We start from the raw sequence: 20,020 nt of genomic DNA, 5'->3' as shown, positions 1-20,020 counted from the left end.
GATTCGACGTAACATGCTCGTCGGTCGAGCGGTCTTACACGCCTACGCTTATGCAGCCTATGCCACGCGTTTGTTGCGCGACTGCCTTAAGGAGGGTGGGGGACCCACGAGGATTGAATTTTATACTTTGCGCGTAACACGTGACCACGTTCGGAATCTCGTGCGACTCGGTGCGCGAAGAAGCATATAGAAGCGAATAAAATCATCCTGCATCCAAGTGAAGAAACAAGGCTTTTGGCGAGATAGAAATATTATATCACCAACACGATGGACGATAATTCGAAATTGGATTGTGCCGAAAGCGTAACGGTATCGGACGGTAAGCTGCCTGTGATTACGTTTGCATCAATATATTTATATTCGTTTTGCGCATCTCGAACGAAAACTTGACGGCTGAATCACGTGTCTGTCTTCTACTCTACTGTGTCTCATCTCTCTGATGTCCTTTCGCTCAGATTGCCTACGTTCGGAAATGATTGACGGCGTACCGATACGAAAATTATTCGTCAGCAATTTGGCTCGGAAGGTTTGTATCTCTCGTCTTTGTTTCTCTCAATTTTTATGCCACAAATCTCATATATATATATATATAATTCCATTACATTTGTCCGGCGACTATCCGGCGCGTCCATCTCTCTGTTTGTCTGACAAACATTATTTATTCCAGACAAATAAGAACCATTTACGCACGTGCTTTTCGACGTACGGACACGTCCACGCTTGCCGTTTGGTTTACCGAAATCAAGGGCTAAATAACTGTGCGTTCGTCACGTTTACCAAAGCGGCAGATGCAGCGACGTAAGTTTCAATTTAGGAGGCTACGGCTATATACGCTACTCGAATTACTGACCAACGAGATACGGTTGTTCGTAAGCCCAATTGTTTGTCGCAGAGCGATGCGAGACGGGAGTATAACGTTGCACGACAGACATTTAACGGTGAGGCCCGCATATTCTTGGTATCAACCTGACAGTACGGAGCAGACATTCATGTACGCGATGGGAAATGGGGACTCGATCGAAACTGGCGAAACAAACCTCAGCACGGAACAATACGTTCACGAGTATCATCTGCCGAACGACACCGAAAATGTATCAATCCATATGCTGAATGACCATTGCTTGAAACATATCTTCCATTTTTGCCAATCGTAGACAGAGTCCGCATAGAGATAGGCGAGTATAATACAGATCTTATTCAAACGCATGGTGCGTCGAACATTTTTTTTACATATCGCGACTTCGTACATTATCCCCCTACTATATTAATTTACAGTTTGCAAGCGCTGGAGACACGTAATCAAACATTCGTGGCATACCACCAAGACGTTGGATCTCTCGCCATCTACGTGGGGTATCGCGTACACCCATACCATCCCTACGGTTGTACTTCGCAAAATATTGCTCAAATGTGGCAAATTCTTAACGCGAATAAACCTAAGTGACCCGAATAATTCTCTGACCGAAGACTGCACGTTGACCGTTATCGGGCAACTTTGTCCTAATCTAAGGAATATCGACGTTACCGCGCTTACAGTTTCCGCGTCAGATATACGTGCGTTAGTAAAACGTTGCAGAAACATAACCGAGCTTCGTTTAGGATCACTTACGTCCAAATGCGACAGCGAGTTGAAGCGTCTGTTTGCGCTCAATGAAAAGTTTCAATATCTCGCGATAACGGGAAACAGCATTTCGGGCAAATGCTTGTCGCGCTTGCCAGCGCAAACTATGCGTACAATTATATTGGACCGTTGCTACAGTCTTGGGAACACTCACCTTTCAACGGTAAAAATATAGATTGTTGTTCACTCTTTTCACTTTTAACTTTTCGATCGGTGATACACATTCGTGATATTGTCACGTCGTCTCTGTTACAGGCACTGAAGAATCTCGAAAATTTGAAATATCTAGCGATAAGGAAATGTCACCGTATAGCTGAAGGCACGTTTCAAGTTGTCGGTCAGCATTGCAAATGTCTCACAACATTGGAGCTCAACGGTGACTTTCCTTTCGCACAAACGACGGATATGTCGCATTTGAATCACCTTGTCGATCTGCAAGTTTTAAAAATCACGCACAATCCTAAGGTATCGGACCATTTCCTCATCGATTTGGTACAACATTGTTTTTACCAACAGCTTACCAACGTAGACATTACGGGTAAATTACAAGTGTGTGTGCGTGTGCGTGTGCGTGTGCGTGTGCGTGTGCGTGTGCGTGTGCGTGTGCGTGTGCGTGTGCGTGTGCGTGTGCGTGTGCGTGTGCGTGTGCGTGTGCGTGTGCGTGTGCGTGTGCGTGTGCGTGCGTGTGCGTGTGCGTGTGCGTGTGCGTGTGCGTGTGCGTGTGCGTGTCTGTGCGTGTGCGTGTGCGTGTGCGTGTGCGTGTGCGTGTGCGTGTGCGTGTGCGTGTGCGTGTGCGTGTGCGTGTGCGTGTGCGTGTGCGTGTGCGTGTGCGTGCGTGTGCGTGTGCGTGCGTGCGTGCGTGCGTGCGTGCGTGCGTGCGTGCGTGCGTGCGTGCGTGCGTGCGCGCGCGTGCGTGCGTGCGTGCGTGCGTGCGTGCGTGCGTGCGTGCGTGCGTGGTGTGTGTGTGTGTGTGTGTGTGTGTGTGTGTGTGTGTTGTGTGTGTATTTGCCACTTTCATTATCCTATTTTAAAATTATTCTTTTATATCCAACAGGTTGCTACTACGTGACCGATGTCGGATTAACGGCTATCGCCTCGTTGGTAAGACTCGAGAAATTAGTCGTCAGTTATACGCGTCTACTTACCGACGATGGCTTGGAAAACGTGCGTGGCTTAAAAGAATTTGAGTGCCGAAGATGTCTATTTAGCGATCGGGCCATTACAACGCTCATCCGATCCTCGCCTGAATTACAATTGTTGGATCTCTTTGGATGTAGCAATATTACGGACTCCACTCTTGAGGTTGCCAAAGACGTTTGTAGCGGTCGAACCAACAACGTGACGTTGAAGATGATCTGTGGAGCAACGGAAATTCTCGCCAACAAAGTTGAAATAGGTCGAGGGAAAGTGCCTACGCTGTTGAACTTGTATTCATTTTCTTTTTGAGATAATTTTATAGGGTAGACGCTATTAGAATAAGATTTTTTGATTCGTCCAACGGGCGTTATGTTTGTTATGCGCGGAGTGTGTTTTATTTGTTACGGTATTGCGATCTTTTCTTTTTTTTTTCATTTCATTTATTATAAATTATATTTTAATTTTTGTTCGCACCGATACGCCGCCGGCATGATTGAGAACAAAAGCGAGACACGCCGTCGAATTTAGCACAAAATGTACAAATAACACGTTAAGCGACGTTCCATTAGTTTTTTTGACGCGCAGAGATATCAAATATTTCTGAATTTATATTCGTTTGTTTTCTCTCTCCTCCGCCCCCTTGTTTCTGTCTCTCTTTTTTTCTTTTATTTATCCCTGGAGGATCATCGTACGCTCGCTACCTTGGCGAGAGCGTCCGTTTCACAGACTGCTCTTAAGTGTGAAAGGCATAGGAATAATCGCGGACCCGCGCAGTTCCCGCACGGTGTCGCGACACGCGTATATATACAGCAGCGTGCACGATATTTTAAACTTTTTACCGTTTAAGTCACGCGCGAGCCGCATTAGTGTGGTGTAAGTAGTATTGGAGAGATATATTTTTGTATCAAAACGAAATAAATTTCGTTTCTGCTGTGATATCTCATTGTACGAACATTGATAAATTAAGATTCGAGTTTAAGATTAATTAAGATTTTAGTTGTAGCCACATGGTATATTTGTGTATATTATATCTTTTATCAAATATATTTTTATATATCTCTTATATATGTATCGTATCTTTAGTATATCGATTTTTATTACGTCAAGTATTACGCGATAATAAAATGCTGATATAAAAATAAAAGAAAACAAAATTCATTATGTCGTCGATAAGATCAACAAGTTCACGATCGCTCTCTTTATACAGCCTTCTCCCGCTTGTTTCTTCTGATTTTCTTCTTACGTTCTCGACATTCTTGGTGGCGTCTCCGAAGACGTTTGATTCCTTCCCGTTCCTTGCAAAGATGCGCGTCGCACGTACCATCATATCAGATAACTGTTGAGGTTGCGATGAAACAGATAATAGGATGCCCAGAAAACATACTAAAGATAAATTAACGCCGCTTTTGCTCTGCCCTGACTCTCGACTGACTATAGTGCGCGTGCTACTAGTTACTAATGACAACGACCATTATTAACGGATATTACACGTTGCTATTCGCAAAACATTAAGTAAAACACAAGTCGAAGATATTCTCATACGTGTATATTCAAGATATACAGGGTGTCGTAGAGAAAAGTTAATTTTACAAATTCAATGAATTCCGACTGCGACCTTAAACTTGAAAAGTTTCTGATTAATGAAGAGAAAGATGTTGGCGAAGGGTGAAAGACAGTGAGAGAAAAATTTAAATTTTGAGATTTTAATTTAATCAACTCAAAAAAATGCATCATCATGCACGCAGCACGTGAAACACACCCAAAAAAAAATATTCTGCCGATAAGTGGGGAATTCCTCTTAGCAGTTCCTCTAAGCAAAAAATCTTACATGAAGAATATCCTTCTTTAAGTAATACGTATTACTTTATAAATGAGTGGATGCGTAAGCTATAATCAAGAGTAAATTCCTCTACAGTAAATTTTACTATTAGCCTCTTAAAATAAGAGGATATGCTAGATATTTGCGGCGCGCGCGTTAAAGTTAAAAGACGATCGTCTTATTAGCTACGCGATGCGTACGCTACCACACGAGACGCCCGTGTAGAAAGTTCAGCCCCTTGCACAATGCCAGGCAACAGGCAATAGGAACAGGAAATAATAAAAAATTGTTAATTACAACCTAAAATATTCGAATGTTATGATTTGTTGGCAACAGGCAATAGACACATAATTTCCAACGTGACGGAAACTCCTGTGTCTATTGCCTGTGTCACTGTTTATTCTGCATTTATACATTGATTTCTGATTTTTATTCCCTGTTCCTATTGCCTGTTGCCTGGTATTGTGCAAGGGGCTTTATTAAGAATGGCCTTATATAACATAAGTCCTCGATCATTAGTTATATATTAGGGATGCCATAAGAAACGTTTTCTTATTTTTGTCTATTGAGGCCCTTGTAAGGATTTGATAAGAATGTTTTAACGTTTTAACTTTATAAACATACTATTTTCATAAATATATTTACGAACACAAAATTTCATAATAAGCCGGCACTGGTTTCTGACATTCACCCGACATTAAGAAATATTATATCATATATCTTATATTCAATTCAAAATTTTATTACTCTTTTTAAACTGAATTTGTTTATTAAGATGATTTTTGGAAAATTATATATTTGCGCTGGTTATGTAGACAATATATAACACTTACATCAAATTAAGAAGTGGTCTACCATGTAAGGCAGTTGGCTCACGATCCAGAGGTCCCGAGTTCGATCCCACCAAGGTAAGTGTTTTTTCCAATACAAGAAAATATTTATAATCATAGACTACATCTTAAGAAACAAATTTAGTTATAAAATAGTAATAAAATTTCAAAATAAATAATTTTTTTTATTTATTTCGGGTGAATATCGGAAATCAATGTCCTCTAATATTAAGAGGACTGCACAATCTTGAATCTAGAGTCTCATGATTAGAGGATATTCCTCTACAGTTTAAAACATCTTCTTAAGGCCCTATTTCAGAGGAAAATCCTCTAGCATGAACCAGGAACCGCTAAACTGCAGAATATTTTTTTTTGTGTGCAGACACACATTTTTCTATATAGATATACAGCGCGCTATACGTATATCGTACAGCGCTCAGCGTATCACAAAATAACTGTTCTTCAACCAAACTATATATATATATATATGTAAATAAACTTTGTTATTCCCATAACTCAAATCAGCATATAATAATGCAAACGAAAAGAAAACTCACATATATTTCCAATACAATAAACTTTTAAATTGTGTAATAGCTCAACTTGACAATCATTTTTTAACAAATTAGGGAGTCTCTTAAGAATATCACAGGCGGCAAAATATGGTAACAATGCGCGGCGGTAACGTCTCCTCCAATTCACTGAAACAATGCAACGTTCTAGTTACGTATTCATTCTTATACGAAACGTTATTGCGTGCTTCGTCACATTTTCAGATTCATATACCTCGCCCTAACTCGTTTGTAAAAGTTTCCACTAGAAAATCTTCCGTTCTCGTGCATTCGTATATAGAAGCCTGCATCTCCCAGTAGAGAAAGAGGCGCGGCGCTTTGTGTCAGAAGCAGAAACAGAGCTTTACTTAATTCCATCTCACATTGGTTGCACATTTCCAAGCATTCCAGAGTATATTATCAGCTCAGCCTGATAAGAAAGTCGTAGTAAAACAAAGAGATTTTAATTCCCTGTGTTGCAAATTGTATATAGTTTAATAATATTCAACTTACAGCTTTCTCACTGTTAACGGTCTTTCTGGAAGGTAACGCGCCTCTGTTGTTTCTGTCCTAATATACCGCAGTGCTTTTGACCCGGTATAACTAATTCGTTCTCCCGCGTCGTTCCCTTTCTTTTTCCGCTTCGTCTTGTAATAATAAAGGTTCGTTATATAGTCTTCTTCTCGTACAGTCTGACTACGCACTCTATCGGAACCGCACGACGCGACGAAAACCCCGCGGTTCGCTGAAACGCAACAACTCCAACTTGATCCAGCGTGTCCCTTAAAAAATCATAAAAGTATCGTAATCACCGATTTAACACGCGGTATTACAAAATATTCAATGAAATACAGTACTCGTAGCGTGGTGATGTTTTGAAATATATCAGCCATCCCATATTGTTCAATCCTGCCCAGGTCTTTATACCAGAGGTGTAAAGAAGTAGCGTGTGAGTTCCAGGCACGAATGAGAGCAGATGAGACCCGCGTGGACAGAGAGTCATCGTGCGCGAACAAAGACTTGTGGCAATCACCGAAATCCAAACCCCAGATCTTGACGTTGCGATCAGCAGAACCGCGGTGGCTGATGAGCGCGTGGAGTCGCTGGATATATCCATGCACAGTACCCCGGTCGTAGCTTGTGCGCCCGTAAAGCGACACAAACAACTGTAATAAAAATATAAAACGATAAAAGATAACATTCCAGATAATGTAATAATGTATCTCAAAATAACTGCGGTATCTATGATGTGTCGAAAAAGAAGATTTCAATAGTAATACAGTCCGATAGAGAAACAGCCACAAATCTATTATTCGGACTTGATCTGACGCACAGGACGCTTTCTTCAAGCTTAAGCGTGTCCTTACGTGCAAGACAGATAGAACTTGAGCTTTTATCCGATTGTTATAGAATCGTGAATAAGTTGAAAATTCCAAAATTTAACCGTTCGATCACCACCACCGCTGGCAATGCCTTTCTATTCGCACTAAAACGTATTGTAATAAGTTTCAATTTAATAACAATTTTTCAAATATTTTTGTTCAAAAATATTACCAAGTCCGGAAATAATGTGTCACGGTCCAAAGCTCTTTGGAGTGCGCCGGCACTACTTGTTCCAAGATATCCCCAGATGCAATGCATCGACAATAAGCATTTTTCCGTCCTTGGAACCAACAATCAGATATGTCTGTCACCGGCCGGCACGAATCGTTACCGCGCGTCATCAAGGCATACAACCGCACTGCACTGTGCGTAAGTACGACAGCGTTGGCCCTAAAAATTGTCACATTTGTTACTACGTCTCTCTGTGTAATATGTATCCATTACTTATCAAGAACACATATTTCATAAGACACTCTACCTGTTCCATAATTTCAGACAAAATCTCCGTTAACGGTATAGCCAATGCCAAATTGTCGGAGCTAAAACAGACAGCTCGAACAGATCTGTGTACGATGGCCATTATGCGCCGCTATTGAACGCAAGCATTTTACTTGGGAATCTTTCTCTTCCACGTACAAAGAATGCAACTCGATCTCGAATTGTTATTGACTCCAACACGCATAACTGTACAAAAAGGACAAAATAAAATATAGCAAAAAATTTCGGGTGATTTTTAATTTGTCTTATATAAAAGCTGTTACTAACTCTGAGTTCGCGTTTCCTTTGCCTATATATATAACTTAATCAAGTCCTTTCGCTTTGCCAGAGATTTTAACAATAGGTAAAAACGTCTTATCTCGTCTGTCGTAGGTATGGTGCATTTGATAGCTCTTTCCGTCTGCGTCATTTCCTTCCCTATTGACGAGGCAAAGAAATATGTATTTAAATCTTATTCTATTTAGATAAATTAAAAATATCTTTTTTGCTAAAACTCACTTATGAGCCTTTCGTCTTTCTTTCTTCGAATCTTTTCGTAAATCTATCTTTTACTATATCTTCAGACAGTAGATAAAACAGTCGTATGGAATTTACCACTCCGTGACATCCAAGAACTTTACATGTGGAGTCAACTTGTAATGAAACAACTCGTCCGCTCCCGCCTGTTATTATGCTTTCAACCGTATCACATTTTATAGGATATTTCTGTAAAAATATGTGCTTATAAATTATATATATTACTTAAAAAATAATTATATAAAGACAAATCGTATCACAAAGCATCTTACGTCCTTTCAATTTACCTTCTCTCCGAGCCGCAGGTCCCAAATGTATATACGTGTTCGCACGCAGCGGCGGCAGCAGCAGTAGCAGCAGCAGCAGCAGCAGCAGCAGCCGCCACGATTCTACCTTCCCGACCGTCCAGCTTTACACGAAGACGACGTTGCACCGAGGGCTCGTTATTACGTTTGCGTTATCTGCCGGCACGTATTTCAGATACCGCTTGGTCAAGCTCATTTTATTCGCCCATATTATATTTACCAAGGCCCAGACATAGATTATCGTTATGCAATATGAAAAAAAAAAGAAAAAAAGGAATTACCGCCTACGACGATAGATATCTAGAAATGATTCGTCGCAATATCTTTTCAGGTAACGGCAATAATCTGCGATCATAAACCTGTAAAATATAAATAAAAATGTAATTATTTAATTTTATTAATAATAATAATAATAGACTTTATCAACGGGTAATAAACCCTTTAGCGTACAAGAGAAAAGAAAAAAACAAGAACAATAAGATAAAATAAAAATTTTACAACACAATATGGAGAAATTCCGGTTACAAAAGAGTAGACGAGAAAGTTTTTGTCAAAAAGTTGACACAGAGCCACCAAAAAAGTCAACCCTATTGGAGAAATTACTCGCAGATATTATTAGCCTATTTACACACGAATTTGCGCTATACAAAGTACGGTGATACTCGAGGTGGAAGATGGAGTACCGTCTTAATTCTCTAGTCGGGATGTTAAAATAGATAGACGTTCCAACAAATCCGGACAATCAATAGAGTGATTAAGAAGCTTAAAAATAAACGTAAAATCAAAGGTTAGTCTCCTATTTTCTAACGATAGCAGATTTTATCTATCCAATATAGCGCAGTATTCATGGCAAGTACGCGACATGGGATTACCTAGCCGATAAGCAGCCATACGCAGGAATTTGTGCCGCACACGTTCAATCGATAATTGTGACGACATTCGAAATACGGAGACCAAACTATGGAACGGTACTCCAACTTGGGGCGAACTAACGTACGGTATAATAATTTTAAAATGGTTATATTCTTAAAAAATATACCCCATCGGAGGATGAATCCAAGCGTTCTATAAGCAGATGAAACTATCGATCGTATATGTGTATCAAATAATAAGTCCGCACCGAACAAGACCCCGAGATCTCGAGCTTCGCGCACTGCTGACAGAGAGGTAAAAACCATCAAGAATACAGTTATATAAATATGAGTTACGTCTACGAGAAAAGTGTGTAACAAAACATTTAGAGACGTTAAGCCGAAGACAGTTGCTCCTACACCACCAGGCCTCAAGTTGAAATAAAGTCATGTTGTAATCAAAGCGCATCACAACAGGTCCATTAATTTGGCGGTATAATTTAAGGTCATCGGCATACAGTAAGAAAAAGCAGAATTTAATAAAAGCAGCTATGTCATTAATAAATAAAACAAATAAAAGAGGGCCAAGATGTGCGAGCCCTGCGGGGCACTCCAGACAAAACATTTATACTTCCGGAGAAGCTATTATCAAACTTTACGACTCGAGAGACCCGTTTGACAGGAAGCAGGATATCCAACGCAAAAGAGAACCTCCGCGAACCCTACAGATCGAAGTTTACACATTAATATTTGCGACGCTTTTTCCCCCGGTCTCGCAATCCGGTGGAGGGCTATCGAGGATTGGCAGCACGCACAACTAATTCCGACACCAAAAGATTGGGCGCCAGGTGCGACGGATCGCACCACCGTACACTAATATGTCTGACGCGATATTCCCGGCAATACCTCAGGGCGTAGGGCTCTTTCAGGGAATTCGGAGAGAGGCGTCACGCAATTAATCACACTCACAAGAAAATAAATAATAATAACAAAATATATTTGGTCAGATAATATTAATATAATCGGTCTGAGTTTCTCATATTACCGCAAAAATGTCGGATAGGCTGACGCACGAATGCCGCAACGCAATAAGTGCACGCGGTAATGTCGAATCTTTCACGCTGTAACGCAACATATAACGCAGACGAACACACGAAAGCTTGATATACGAAACAATTACGATTCAGGTATCGCGGTACCTGACTTCAAACTCACAATGAACTTACGCCACGAGGCCGACGAACCGCCTTCGGTTGCTTCTTCAACGCGCACCCGGGCCACCTCGATTCCGCACGACCCCAAATTATGGGCGATCTCGCCGAGTCGACCACGCTGGCCGGCGATTGCCCCCGAACACGAAATAAGGACACGTATCGCGGACGATCCCGCGGCTTGCCACGCGAATCCCGACTTCTCTCGCAAGCACGGAGATTCCGCGGCCCCGCGCCGATCCCGTCGATCTTTTCGTCTCGCCAAACACAATATTCGCCGTCCTCGAAGGCCCGGATACGTTACTCAAAACGAGGGCGAGTGCCCTTCAAATTACATGACCACTCGCGGCTCGCCGTTACCCGCACCACTCGCTCCCGTTACCGCCACGCAAGGCATCACTCTCAATAGGGCCAGGACGCGACACGATACGATAAATAATATGGCCAAACGCGACACGATTACGAACATAACTCTATCACAATGAAACGCGACACGATTACGCACATAAACTCTATCACTATGAAACGCGACACGATTACGAATAACGCGATACGATGACTTACATTATTCGACGAGACGCTACATAAACGCGACACGATTACTCGATTCACACATTTCAACGCCACGCGACTGTCGGCCGTGGCGGTGCTCGCGGGGAGGGCACTTGGTCTCTACGCATTAGAGAGCTCACTCTCGGCAAGGCCCTGGCACGATTTCCACCCGACTCTACTTTACTGCGAGCGCAGAATAATGCACGCCCTGACCTCGCTGTCCACAGGTATCCTGCGGCACTCAGGTAACCAACGTGTGCCATGGGCCGATGCCTCGAGCGAACCCTCTTTGTCTTAACACGGGGACGCCAGAGTGGTGACCTTACAATGCGTCGTCCCTTCGATAGTCCGGGCAGCTCGAACTCCGGGAGATGCTTCCTTCTAGTTAGCCGGCACGACAGTCTCGGAAACGACAGCCTGCCGGGATCGCGCCGGTTCCCCGCGCCTGCGCTGTAGCGTGTCGCTCGACCGGATTGCCGATCCTAGCGCTTCCTGCGCCTGGGCCGCACGTGCGCCGCTCCTTCCGGGGGCGCCACTCCAATTCCAGGGCGCTCTCGTCGGCGCCTCAGCTTCTCGCGCGCCTCCCTTTCCGGCGGCGCCGCTGCTATCACCTCCGATTCGGCGCGGGCTTTTCGATGCAACCGGCTGTCCGGGCCGCGATGATCGAGTCGGCGTTCGGGGTCAGGCTGGCCGGGCCTCGGCCCCGTCCACCGGCATTCCCTCGGGGTGACGGCCCCAGGGCTGTTCCTTTCCCTGGGCCGCTCCTCGGCACCCTAGTCCGACTGGCATTTCACTCGGGGGTGACCCGGGGTCCTCCAGATCGTTATAATGCCGCTGTTGCGACCGAGTGCGTGGTGTATTCCGGCCGGCGACGCTCACGCACTTGCGGGGAGGTCCGGGCGATCCGACTTCTCGCCATGTCCCTTGGCCGTCTCCTTAATCCTCTGCCCTTCCTCGTTGCGGCTCCTGGCCGTTACACGTTGACTCCGGTCACCACCGGCAATCTCTTAAAAACTTAATATCTAATTAGACCAATTAATATACGCAACCGCCCCCCCCTCTCGCTCTAACGAGGAGGCATCCCCGAATTCCCCTCGGCCGAGCCCGTCCGGGAAGGAGACGCGACTTGTCACGTCACATATTGTACGATTAACTGAGTCAAAGGCTTTTCTAAAATCGGTATAAACTGAGTCAACCTGGGATCCACTCTCAACAGCAGAAGTTAAAAAATCATAGCGATCAACAAGATTTGTCGTTGTCGAGCGTCCCGGTACAAATCCATGTTGTTCTTTTATAATAATGTTAATTTTATTTATCGTATGTGTGTAATCGCAGCTCTATTAAAGAAGTCCTATCGAAGAACACTCGACGATTCGTAAGAGATTGTAAAATAAAGTTCAATTTATATTAACTATACTTCATATTATATATAAATGTAATTAAGTTGGTTGAATTACGGAATTACACACATCTACGTTGAATAAATAATTATACGTTAGTTCTTTTATTATCGTAGCTGCACACGTGTGTGTGTGTGTGCATGCGTGTAATTACCTATGTAACAATATCGTTAAAGGAACTGTGTACTGGCGCGCCACAAGGAATGAGCATCAAATATCCAAAAAATTGGAGGAAAGTCTGCCAACTCGAGCACAGTCACGAGAATAGTCAACATATTGAACAAGTATACGTAAGGGGCAACTTGGTACGGTTAAAATACCACCACAGCATCGTTATCGCGACAGTCGCGTAATCCTGGAATCATAAACGGTTCAGCTTCGTTATACAGTTATCTTCCCGTAGGGTGATGCGATTAATGCGATTATGGTGTAAAACTTACCTATATCGTTACATTAAGCATCATATTATCACCATAATTAAATCTGCCTGACCATAAATGTGACAAATGCATGTGCATAGCGTAATAACTATTTTTACGCGCAACGGATGTCGCTGCAATAGTTTAGACCGTTTCTCGCTTCTCGCCTAGCTTCTCGGGATACAATCCGTGATGTCTTTTCTTACGCACGGGCATTTCTTCCACGATACTTTCCGATTGATTTTCAGTATCCGAGTCAGACTCTCGTAAACCGTCACGATTGTTCGCGCGTCTCGCTTCGTCTTCGTCACCTTCCACTCTCTGTGACCAGCAATGTACTATCTACAAGATATTTTCAAAAATAACAGCTATAAGAAATTTTATCTCATAAAACCGTCACATAAATATACAACGTTTACGAATTATATACCATAAGCATCCCTGTAAGCAGATGCCTTCGCATACAATACATAGAGCGGTGACGCAAGCAACACGAAGCCTTTCGATGCTTTTTCAAGATACAAAGATTTCGTCTACCACTTGTTACTTAGATTTTTTTAAGGTATAATACTACCACTGTTTTTTTTTTTTTTGAGGTAACAACATATACACTACTATGCGTGTACTTGGCGCCTTTCTTTACCTTTTTTTTAAAAAAGGTAATTTTGTATAGATATCACGCCTTTTTGCAGTATTACGCATTGTATAAACAATATGTACAGGGTGTTATTTCGAGGTATAATACTACCACTTTGTTTTTTTCGAGGTAACAACATAATACATATATACTACTATGCGTGTACTTGGCGCATTTTTTTACCTTTTTTTTGAAAAAGGTAATTTTGTACGGATATCACGCCTTTTTGTAGTGTCATATAAGACGTCGGCGTTAGAAGTAGATAGAAGAAGAAGTATTTTAATAAAAAATTTTCACATTTGGACTTTGCGTCGCAATATCTCCGCTCGTAGGGCACGGAGCGGGATATTATAAGAGAAACCCCCCCCCCCCTAATTGGACCCCAAGCTATCGATCAAGCCTACTTAGAACTTGATCCGTTCACTCGTTATTGAGATCTCAACATCTCGGGTACTCGCAACCCGTCGCGCGTCGCGTAAAAAAGTCACGGTCGGTCTCGCTCCGCGTGTACTTGGCGCGAGACACTACCGTGTCTCTTGATTCTGCCGCTAGGGAATTTTTAAATCGATTCTTATGAATCAAGCTTGAATTCGATGTCTAGGTGTCCCAGGTTGCCGATGACGAGGTTCACATAGTGTGCTTCATAGTTTTCGGTATCCAGGTGTATTAATACCTTCAATTCGATGTCCACGTGTTCCAGGTTGCTGATGTCGGGTTCCAGATAGTGCGCTCTATAGTTTTCGGTGTCCAGGTATAATAATACGTTGAATTCGATGTCTAGGTGTCCCACGTTTCCGATGACGAGGTCCACATAGTGCGCTCCGTAGTTTTCGGTGTCTACGTGTATTAATACCTCGAATTCGATATCTATGTGTCCTACATTCAGATTTAAAGTTATTAATACACCTAGACACCAAAAACTACAAAGCGCACTATGTGGACCTCGTCATCAACAACCTGAGACACCTAGACATCAATTTCAAGATATTAATGCACGTAGACACCGACACCGGAGCGCACTATGTGGACCTCGTCATCGGCAACCTAGGACACTTAGACATCGAATTCAACGTACGATTACACCTGGACACCGAAAACTATGAAGCGCATTATCTGGATCTTGTCATCGGCAACCTGGGACACGTGGACATCGAATTCAAGGTATTAATACACGTAGACACCGAAAACTACGGAGCGCACTATGTGGACCTCGTCATCGGCAACCTGGGACACGTAGACATCGAATTCAACGTACGATTACACCTGGACACCGAAAACTATGAAGCGCATTATCTGGATCCCGTCATCGGCAACCTGGGACACGTGGACATCGAATTCAAAGTATTAATACACGTAGACACCGAAAACTACGGAGCGCACTATGTGGACCTTGTCATCGGCAACCTGGGACATCTAGACATCGAATTCAACGTACGATTACACCTGGACACCGAAAGCTATGAAGCGCACTATCTGGATCCCGTCATCGGCAACCTGGGACACGTGGACATCGAATTCAAGGTATTAATACACGTAGACACCGAAAACTACAGAGCGCACTATGTGGTTCGCTCCGTGCTACACAAGTGCGTCCGCTGCGTGCGAGAACGCGCCGAGATACCGTTCGAGCTCATGGGTGATCTACCCGATGCTAGAGTTAACCGCGTGGCTAAGGCATTTGCTCATACCGGTGTCGATTATGCAGGTCCGATCGCAACGCGAACCGCGCCCGGACGCGGGCACCAATCTAAGAAATCATACGTCGCTTTATTTGTCTGTCTAACGACAAAGGCTGTTCATTTAGAGCTCGTTAGCGATTACAGCTCCTCTGCCTTTCTAGCAGCCTACCAACGTTTCGTCTCCCGCCGCGGACTACCGCACTCTATGTACTCCGACAACGGAACCACCTTTCAAGGTGCCGACCGCGAACTATCCGCAGCCTACGCGAAAGCGATTCGCGATCCGAACTTCATAAATCTACTCGCCACCGACCAAACCGCCTGGCATTTTGTGCCCCCAGCTGCGCCGCATTTCGGCGGCCTCTGGGAAGCTGTCGTCAAAAGTATGAAACATCATTTGAAACGCTCTGTCGGCCTCCATACTTTTACTTTCGAGGAAATGACCACGCTTCTCTGCCGGATTGAGGCTTGCCTAAATTCGCGCCCCATTGCACCCGTTTCCGACGGTATCGACGATTATTAAGCCTTGACGCCTGGTCATTTCCTCGTCGGCGCCGCTCTTATTTCACCGCCCGAGCCCAGCGTGCTCAAACTCAACGAGAACAGGCTTTCTCGTTGGCAAATGATCCAACGGTTAACCGAGGTTTTTTGGAGGCGCTGGTCAAGCGACTACTTGCTCACCCTTCAGCAGCGCCCGAAGTGGCGTGTCGCACAGCGGCTCGCGCGAGTCGGCCAGATCGTGCTACTACGCAACCCCTTGGCCTCTCCGAGCCACTGGGAGCTCGGTCGCATCACAGCCTGCCATCCAGGCGATGACGGCTTAACCCGTGTGGTCACCGTCAAGACAAGCCGTTCTGAATACAAAAGGCCGATCGTTAAGCTTTCTTCCCGTTGAAATCAATACAGCCGAGTCGCGTGAGTCCGCTACGGCGGGCGGCACCGCTAAATAACGCCTACCTCTTGTATGTACAGTTCGCGGTCATTAATGCTTTCCACCTAAAGTCAGTCGCGTTCGGGGGCAAATAGTAGCGGAACGCGTCGCGTCTAGCGCTATTCGTGCTTCATGATTGTTGGGTCGGTAACGTCGTGGAGCACGGTCAACCGTGTCGTGGAGAGCTGTCAGTCACTGACAGTTTGACAGCTGTGTGTTTGCGGAAGAGAGGTTAAGAACCACGAGGGATCGTCCAGAAGTATAAGGAGAGTATAAGAAATACAAGAACATGTTAATTATTTGAATGGTAAATAATTATTATACGACAAATTTATATTAATATATATAATTTCAGTTATCGCAGCTGAGGCATTAACAAAAAGATTATTGGCCGTATCGAGCCTTCCAGAGAATCGGAGTCATACGAATAGGAAAAGAAGAAGAAGAAGAAGAAAATTAGCTGGGATCGCTGGGACAGAGAATGGAAGAAAACAACGATGACTATGAGAAAGGTAGAGATGATGGTCAATGGAGGAGGGGAGATGCAGTAAGATGATTTAATTTATATTATTTAAGAAATTATTACATTATTAGTAATTTCAAAATACGATTGCAGAACACCAGTGGGAAATATCGGCGTCAGACGATCCGCGCTACGCTTGTCATGCGGCATACTCGCCACGGACTCTGATCAGTCTGATCCATCGTCACCATGTGTCCTCGCGGTAATCTCCATCGCTCTTTCGTTGATAAATTCATCGTTCACCATCTACACGAAGAATTTGGGATACACCAAAGTCATGGTAGGCAAATAAATTGCACAGAAATAGGTAGTGAAAATGTTTTGTTTCCGCAATAAAATCTCGCTCTCTAATGAATTAGCATGCATAAACTGAAGTAGTATTGTGTGTGTAGAACATAACTAATAAGATTAACTTTTGTTTAGAAAATGTTTATAAGTTTTTTGATTGATTTGATATTATAATTGTTAAAAAAGTTCACAAACTAATAATCCTTAAATAGCAAGTGATTATAATTGTTATCGTTCACGTTGGATAAACATGTGGGCTTTTAATGAAATTATAATTTCTTACAGAGCATCGTCGAGCAAATGGTTCATCACATCTCCGAGGAGAATCCTGAATGGACAGCTGCAGAGAGATCGGCGTGGATTGACAGTCTCCAGGTCTTCGGTTTCAGCAGGGCTATTCAAGTCTTCGGCTTAAATCAATTTAAAAAGAGTTGCGCCAAGATATCGAAAGGCTGTAATTGCGTTCTCGTGAATTATATTTCCCCACACAGCACAGTTTCTAAATCCGAAATTGCTTTCTCTCTGTTTGCATCGTGCCTCGCGCATCGTGCCTCGCGAGCAAATCTCTTTTCTCAAAATAATGTTAAATAAATTGTTAAAATACTGTGAAATACTACTGTTAAATAAATTCTGACAAAAGAAAAAATCTTAAAAAGCGTATTTATTTTTTTAGAAAAATTTCCATGTTACGCAAACTATTTAGTAAAGAAACAGTATAGACCAAACAAAAATTGTATGTATTATTGTTCTTATTTTTGTTTTTATATGGTTCGTGAATAAACTTTATAAAAATGGAGATTTTGTCCTACAATTGATAGAATAAATTACTGCCAAGAATGGATAACATATTTAATATTATTCTACAGTGCGAATAATAATTTACCAAATAGATTTCTCATAAATTAAATTAACATTTAGTCAACTTTTTTATTAGTCAAACAAAAAAATACTATCGTTTTTTTTACATATTTATTTCATCCTTGAGAATATGTTTCTTATATCTATGTAAGAAGACATTAAAATAAGTTACTAGCATTACAGAGATCTATTAAATATAAAAATATAAGTGCTCTCTCTCTCTCTCTCTCTCTCTCTTCTCTCTCTCTCTCTTTCTCTCTCTCTCTAATATAATATAATATTTTACTTATACAGATTATTAATATATTAGACTATTAATCAAAAGTGCATCATATTTCGTAAATATATTTATATTATTAGGTGTAGGTATATATGTTTGTTTTACGCGCGGTTATATATATATTCATTTGTTAACATGTGTGAAACAGTTATTAATTTGTTTAATCATGGTCGGCCCTACGGATCAGGATGCAACGTAATATTTACGCTAATTTATCGGAAGCAGATAGGGGACGTATTATCGGACTTTATCAATCAGGGACAAATAGAACAGTTATCGCAGAAACAGTAGGATGCAGTAAGAAGACAGTATCATTGTGGATTCGGAAATATGAAGAAGCAGGCTCTAATGTGTTAAAAGATCATAGGAAAAATAATGCAAGACCAAAAAAAACTACAGCTCATCAAGATGAAGAAATCGTCCAGTTGGTTGACGCAAATCCCTTCAATCCTGCTGCAACAGTTTTACAAAACGATAATTATCCAATCTCGGAAAGAACAGTGAGACGTCGCTTGAAAGCAGCTAAAGTTCGTTCGCATATACCAGCGAAAAAAATTGCACTCACAGAAAATCATCGAAATCAAAGAGTGCAATTTGCTAATCAGTACTTAAATACTCCGCAAGAAGAATGGAATATGGATGGACGAAAAAGTATTTTCTTCGAGTGAAGATGGAAGATACAGAGTGTGGCGACCGGACGGAGAACGCCTGAATCCAAAATACGTGCTCCCCAATCAAAATAGTGGAAGAATTACATTAGGATTTTGGGGGAGCATGACATCCTTAGGATTAATGGATATTGTAGAAATTACACCACACATGAATGCAGAAGAATATGTAGGAATTTTGGAGGACGTCCTGAAACCTTCTGCCAGACGAATATTTCCTGAAGAACAATACCCAATAATTAAGATCGTGCAAGACAATAGTGCTGTGCACACTTCAAGAATGGTCCGAAGATGGTTTGAAGCGAATCCCGATTTTCAACCAATACCATGGCCTGCAAAATCACCTGATCTAAATCCAATCGAGAACGTATGGGGCAGAATGCAAAAATCATGGATAGCTGGTGAATTGAGAACTAGAGAAGCATTAAGAAATCATGTTCATCAAGTATGGAACGAGTTGGCATTGAATGCTGATTATACGCAAAATTTAGTGAATTCAATGTCGAGACGACTTCAAATGGTCATCGACAAAGATGGATTCTGGATTCCATACTGGTAAGTATGAATTTTATAACAATTTAAAAGTGATAATAATAATAATAATTTAATATTAGAATTTTTTCTCTTTTTCAGAAATTATACTTTATTAGAAGAAGTTCTTGGAACTATTAATTATCATGGCAAAACCACTCTAACAACAGCTGTTACCAAAGGTATTTCTTTTGTTTACAGGATGATTGACTATGACCTTGCAAATAAGAGCTAACTGACTACTTTGAACTAATGGAAAATTTTGACATACAGATTGCCCGGGTCGTGCCGATTACATCAAAAACATGATCACAGGAATAGCTCAAATGGATGGTGCTATACTGCTCGTCGCTATCACGGATAGTAGGATGCCACAATTCATCATTTTTGATGATCAATTGCAGCAGTCTTGATATATATATTGAAGTCACTAAATTTTGCGTAAAAACAACATTCAATGTTAACTCGTTCCATACTTGTTGAACATGATTCCTTAATGCTTCTTTAGTTCTCAATTCACCAGCTATCCATG

General features: G+C 42.2%; 2 pseudogenes; one reads left to right on the top strand and one right to left on the bottom strand.

The window, feature by feature from the left end:
• The first annotated feature begins 267 nt into the window (after window positions 1–267).
• On the top strand, window positions 268–3,176 carry LOC139811501 (putative RNA-binding protein EEED8.10; annotated as a pseudogene).
• Window positions 3,177–6,561: 3,385 nt separating this feature from the next.
• LOC139811499 (uncharacterized) lies at window positions 6,562–13,532 on the bottom strand (annotated as a pseudogene).
• Window positions 13,533–20,020: the final 6,488 nt, after the last annotated feature.

This window comes from Temnothorax longispinosus, chromosome 4 (assembly GCF_030848805.1).
Source record: "Temnothorax longispinosus isolate EJ_2023e chromosome 4, Tlon_JGU_v1, whole genome shotgun sequence".
NCBI classification, from domain to species: Eukaryota; Metazoa; Arthropoda; class Insecta; order Hymenoptera; family Formicidae; genus Temnothorax; species Temnothorax longispinosus.
This window is presented reverse-complemented; position numbering and strand designations above follow the sequence as displayed.